The following is a 6,913-nucleotide window of genomic DNA, read 5'->3' as shown; positions in this document are numbered from 1 at the left end:
AGTACCGACTGAATGGCACCTAACAACAACAACAATATCTGTCAAACGTTTGGTCTGAGACAAACATGGTTGATGCCCTGGCTTCAATATTTATGTTGTACTTTTCCTACATCATACTTTTTCCAAATGCCTTTTCCCTGCTAACTATCAAACATTCTTGAGCTGGAGAGATCTAGAGAGATACATGTCCAAAGAACATTATTTTAACTGAAATACCAGAAGATCCTAATAAACTAAATCCATTGTCATGGAGTCAATTCCAAAGCCTTGCTGTTGTTCTTAAATGCTGTTGAGTCAGTTCCAACTCGTATTGACCCCGTAGTGTTTTCCGAGGAGTAGCTGGTGGATTTGAGCTGCTGACCTTGTAGTTCACAGTCCAGTGCTGATCCTATAGCATGACATCTGGAGTCCATGGCCACTGTACTAGGGTTTCTATGACTGTAATCTTTAAGGACTCCTGGTGGTGTGGCGCTATAGCATAAGCACTAGGCTGTGAACCATAAGGTTGGTGGTTCCAACCCACCAGCTATTCCTTGGAAATCCAATACAGGGTAGCTATTAGAACCAAGTTGATGGCACTTAACAAAAACAATATCTAAGGAAACAGACTGCCATATATCTTTCTCCAGATTGCCACATCTTTTTCCTGTGGAGTGGCAGGTGGGTTCAAACCACTAACCTTTGGGTTAGATGCTAACCACTGCACTGCGTCATCAGAGCTCCTTACAAGAAGCTTGTTGTTGTAGTTAAGTGCCATTGAGGTGGTCTGAATTATAGTGACCCTGTATAGGTCCCAATCCATGAGCAATGTATGTGAGTCCCACGTATCAGAAACTTGATGCCTGTGCTGTTTCCATTGCACCCAGCAACCTGCAGTGAGTCTGTGACTACGACGTGGCCACACCCAGATTCCATGGAGCTTAACGCAGCATCCTCTGAGTCTTAACTTTCATGAGCTCTTTCTTCAATCCTTCTTGGCTAGGTCAGGTGGGAATTAGTTCTATCTGTTCAGAATACTTGTAGTACTTTTATTGTCACTAGAATCCACTTCCATATTAATCATGTGGCAATTGCAATATCTCTTCATTGTTCTTATTGATTTTTAAGTTACAAAAACACCACATGCTTGTTGTACTAAATTCAAACTACAAAGAGATGTAGAAGGAAAAACAGTCAAGACCACTAACTTTCCTATGAACCCCCCCAACTGCCAAGAATGCATTTTTATTTGGATACTTTTTGCTACATACGTACTACAACATATACAGTTAGCATGCCAAGGAAGAGAATGAGTATATGCTTCATAGAGCACAAATTATCTCTTATTCTCAACTCACAATGTCTGTATAAACACATGTGCACACATGTATATTTCATGTAATTGGAATGTACATAATAATCTAATACTCATTTTTTGTTGTTGTTGCTGTTGGCACATTTGTTTGCTGTTTCCAATTATTATTACACATAAATCTCTTTCCGTAGTGAGTACGTACCTACAGAGCCCTTTGTTCCTCTAATTACTGTGTAAGATTCCATAATAAAGGCATATTGGGATATATAACTACATTTTCCTACCCACAATGCACACACAAACATATGCATACAAATGAAACCCTATTTTCTTTTAATTGCATTTTTTCATAATTAAAAAAAAAAAAAACCACTATGTTATTTTTGTGTGCTGTCGAGTTGGTTTGACTCATAGTACCCTTGTACAGGGTTTCCGAGGCTATAAATCTTTATAGGCAGAGAAAGCCTCATCTTTCCCCCATGAAATAGCTGGTAGTTTCAAACTACTGACTGTGAGATTAGCAGCCCGGTTCATAACCACTATGCTATCAGAGCTCCATATATATTACACACATACACACATACACACACACACACATACATATATATACAGTACAAATACATAGATGTTACATGTGTTGTTGTGTTTGTTATTTTTAAGTGCTGCCAAGTCAGTTCTGACTCATAACAACCCTGTATAGCATTTCCAAGGAGTAGCTGGTGAGTTTGAACTGACAACCTTGTGGTTCAAACCGACCTTGTGGCCCTGTGCTTTAGTCCACAACACTACAGACATATGTGGAGTCCAGGTGTGGCGCTGTGGAATAAATCACTGGATGGCAAGGTCAGCAGTTCAAACTTACCAGCCACACCTTGGAAACCTTATACAGGGTCGCTATATGTTGGAATTGACTCAATGGCATTTAACAACAAGAAAATGTAAATATGTACACACAAAATTATATATATATACACACACACACATATGTTTGTGTGTTGCCACCTGAGGGGCTTGTCTTCTGGCACTGTAACTGACACTATTCTGGTGCTATTTGTCATGTTTCAGTCCTCAGTATTTCATGCTTTCTGACAGTGGAACACTGCTAGTCATCAGGCTCTCAGTGACTAAACATTCACAAGTGATCTGCTTCTCCTTTTTTCCTAGTTTGTCTTAGTCTGGTATTGAAAATACTGGTTTTATACTTTCTAGCATTCCCCCAACACATAAGTCACCTCAGTACGACAAACTGACAGATGGGTAGTGGAGACAGACGGGCAGATAGAGAGGTAGATACATTACCACCCAGTCAACTCCAACTCTACAGCAGAATGACCGGTTTCCGGCTCTGGTGCTGTCCTCATTACCTGGGGCATGTTTTGAGTCCATCATGACTGACATGCCAATCCATTTCATGTAGGGTCTCTTTGGCCCTCTACTTCATTAAACCATGGGATCTTCCTCCAGTGTGTCCTAAGTGCATGTCCAAGCCTGTGAGCAAGCACTGTTCTGTTCTGATCCATAGGGTTTTCATTGGCTACTTTTTGGAAGGCGATTTCTAAATCTGCCTTCCAACCTTCCTTTGTCAGGAAGCTGTGCTGAAACCTATCCTCCATGGGTAACCCCTGTTGGTACTTCAAAAACCAATGACATAGTGACCAACATCCTAGCAACACACAGGCTCACAAACTGTACGACAAACTGGAAAACAGGTGGTGATGTTATGAATTGTTGTTGTTAAGTGCCATTGAGTATTTCCTCACTCAAAGTGAACCTGCATAGGGTTTCTGAGTGGCACCTGGTGGATTTGAACCACTGAGCCTGCATTTATCAGACCAGTGATTGATCTACGCTGGTCACCAGAACTGTGGTCACCAGGACAGCTTGTTCAGTTTTCATCGCTTAAAGGTGCAATGAGAATTCCTTAAGACAGATACCACCTTTGTTTCCCTAAGTGTTTTAAGACAGAACTTGCACCAAGTAAAGTATGCCTGTCCAACAAGATTTGTTTCATTTTCTTTAACAGATTGTCTAGCTGTCATTTTGATAAAGAAATCAGGGCTAATCGAGGACAGTAGATTGAATAAAGAAAATTAGATAGAGCTGTGACAAAGTCTCTCTTCAATCCCAGAGCTGAGTTCACTGACTGAACTCCAAGTTCAAACACACAGTGGACCACATGAGGGTGTCAGCTGAAAACATTCCAAAGAGCTTAGATGCTCATCTTTCTCAGCCTTGGTGGCAGTGTGATGAAGCTGGTCAGCTGGTAAGCCTTCTCCTTCATCCATGACCCTGCGTGGACCCCTGCCTACTCTGTAATCAGGCACATTGTAAAGCTCCGATATTGTGTCTTTGTGTTTTCAATTCATGTCCTATTTTCATGGTGGAAAACAGAAACCATACCCAACATTACTAGTAAGAGTCAAAACCTTCTCTCAATCCATTTCCTTTCCTCTACCTCAGAAAATGACATATGCCTCATTCATCATATTCAGGAGTGCACAATACAATCATACTAAAATCAACAGGCTAACGGAGCCGAGTGGAGGGGAAGCATAAAGAAACATCTTCTACACCCTGTTCCTGAGCACACAAAGCTTGCATCTTCCTCAATGACTGACTGGGTCATAAGGTACCAGCTGTCTCCACAACTCAGGCAAAGCATGCTTTCTTCCACTGCCCGAGGAAGCAGCTCTCCATCAGCTGCCCCACAAGTCACTCAGGAAGTCTAAGTGTCTGTCAAATGGAATGCTCTTTCTGTCCTATCACTGAAGTACTTCACTTTATGAAGAGAGTTGGGAGAAATTTCCATCTTTCCCTCTCCAGCACTGTCAACACACAGCCTTCTGCAGCACTCAGAGTTCCTGAATAGGTAGCTGTTTCTGAGTGTTCCAGGGTCTACAGACACACATCACTGCTTGCCTCCCCATCATTTCCTCTGCCTCCCGACTCCCACATGACTAATCTCTCCCGCTCCATAGTACAAACCGCTACCCAATTACTCCACCCCACTCATTACTTGCCTTCCTTTCCCTTTTCTGTCATGGGGCCCAACAACTCTAGGGTAGCAATTGGTAGTTGTGTATATGAAGTCACGTGCTTTATTTATTTATCCAGATATTTGTGAAATGTTGATTGACTCTCTGCTTGACAGAGGAGTGAACACATTTCCACCGTTACAGCCTGAACATTCTCTCTTCCTTGGAGCTCCAATCTCTTACACATTTCGGCTATACATCTTGCCTTTTGGTTGGTTTGAGGTCTACAATTCCACAATAACATCTCATTCCAAAGTTCCCTCTTGTTTTTCTCCTACTCCTCTTTGCCCAGATATCTGAATGCATTGTTGTTAAGAGCCCTTGGTTCCTACTCATAGTGACCCTGTACAGGGTTGAGAAACAGCTGGTGAACTTGAACCGTCAACATTGCTGTTCAAACTGACCTTGCAGTCCAGCATATTAACCATCAGCACCACATCGGGACTCATATAGACCTTGCATTGGGTTTCCAAGGCTGGTGGGTTTAAACCACTGACCTTATGGTTAGCAGTCAAGTGCTTATCCTACAAAGCCATACCAGGACTTCTGTTATTTGGATAGTGCCTTGACTTATTTCTTCATTTTTCCCTTTTATGTCTATGCCTTGGTTGTTGCTGCTAAGTGTTTTGTTTGTTTGTTTCTCTTAAATTAGACAGGGTTTCTCAAGGAGCCCTGGTGGTACCATGGTTAAACACGCAGCTGCTCACTGAAAGAATGGCAGTTTGCATCCACTAGTTTACTGTGGGCAGGACAAAAAACAGAGATGTGGTCCCATAAAGACGGCAGTCTATGGAACTTTATGGAGAGCTTCTACTCTGTCCTGTGGCAACGCTAGGAGTCGGGACCGTCTTGCCAGCACACAGCAACCACACTACGTTTCTCTCCAGAGGCTCTGTAAGCAGCAGCCCTTGATATTTTTTTAGGCTGGTTTGTTACATAAGGGTTCCTAAAAGAGTTGTTAGGGAGCCAGTGAGGGTTGTGATTTATGACTACTGCTCAGGCTGGGCATAGCTGGATGAATTTAACACAACACAAGCATCTCGAGGGAAAGGAAAAGCTAATGTAAAAGGCCAAACCCCTCTGGTTTCCAGAGGCTCTTCACAGTAATCTAGTCAAATCTCTGTGCTTGGGAGAGGGCAAACCTGCAGATCAGAGATGAGGAGCCATTGACCGAAGGCTACCTCACTCCTGGGGATCAAGTCTGAGGAAAAGGGACCAGAGGCAAGCGTCTGCTTGTCACCTTGGTCCCTTGCTCCAACCCAGAGTGCTTCCACCCCAATTTCTTCACAACTTGCTAAGACCAGAATTCAGTACACCCTCCGTGAGCACTCTCATTAGTCTAGGGGTGCGTGCATCTCTGGCACATGTCAGGGAGTTACTTTCCATGGAAGGCAAGTCGCTCAGGAGCTCCCAATTGCATTGTTTTAAGTGTAAACTGCCTCTCTGTTCTGCCTTCTAAATTATAGGGGAGGAAACAACCAAGCTCCTAATAAAGTTTTAAATAGACTGCACCGAATGGCGTGCCAACTTTGAATAACTTCTCCATCAGGGGAGTCTTGTGGTCTCTCAGGCTGGCAGGGGTGTGATGTTGGAGCCAGAGTACTGTGGATGACTCGGAGGTGTCTCAACGCACCTACCTGTAATGGCACCTCTCCAGTTTTCTGGAGCAGTGGGCTTCCAGTTCTGGTGGTTCATGGTGGCTGCTTTGGGTCAGTCTCCTGAAGGTATCTCCAGATTTGTTTCAACATCACAACCGAGTTGGAGAAAGGGGCCAACAGAAATAGGAGAATGTACCATTACCTCTGATTGCACCCATTTCAGGAAGCCGGGCCTATGTTTGTGAGAACTCGTCCCAAAAGGGAACCCTGTCTTTGATGAAATAAGTTGTTCTTCAGTGCTGTTGAGTTGGTTCCAATAAAGCGATCCTTTATAGGATTTCCAAGGAGTTGAACAGATGATCCAGCAGTCCAGTGCATATCTATAGTGCCACATGAGGACTCCTGGATGAAATAAGTTGTTGGTTAAGTGCCAGCGAGTCACCTCTGACTCATAGTGACCCTGTATAAGGTTTCCAAGGAGTTGCTGCTGGTGGATTTGAACTGCCAACCTTACAGTTCAAACTGACCTTGTGTTCTAGTTCTTGTCCTGTAGCACCACACCAGGCCCTATTTATTTTGTTGTTGTTGTTAAGTGCCCTCAAGTCAGTTCTGACTCATAGTGACCCTGTGTAGCGTTTCCAAGGAGTGGTGGATGGGTTTGAACTGCCAGCCTTGCCATTAGCAGTCCAGTATCCTACAGCACCACCCCAGGACTTTCTAGGGTGCTTTATAAGCTCTATCATTGTTGCCTTTGTATTCTTTTCCCTTCTTATTTTCTCCCAGTATTTGGGAGGGAGTTCAGTAAGACGGTTCCTGGAGGAGGGAAAGGAGACTTTTTAATTGTAGATTTTAGAGGTTCTATTTATACAAGCAAATCTGATAAGCAACATTTGTGATTTTTTTTTTTTTTAATTTGCTGAAGACACACAAGATTATCTCTCATAGGGGGTAGTATCTCTAAATCAATATTGCTTTAGTTTAGATTA

The sequence above is a fragment of the Chrysochloris asiatica genome, unplaced genomic scaffold (genome assembly GCF_000296735.1).
Source record: "Chrysochloris asiatica unplaced genomic scaffold, ChrAsi1.0 scaffold00041, whole genome shotgun sequence".
NCBI lineage: Eukaryota > Metazoa > Chordata > Mammalia > Afrosoricida > Chrysochloridae > Chrysochloris > Chrysochloris asiatica.
Note: the sequence above shows the minus strand (reverse complement) of the source record.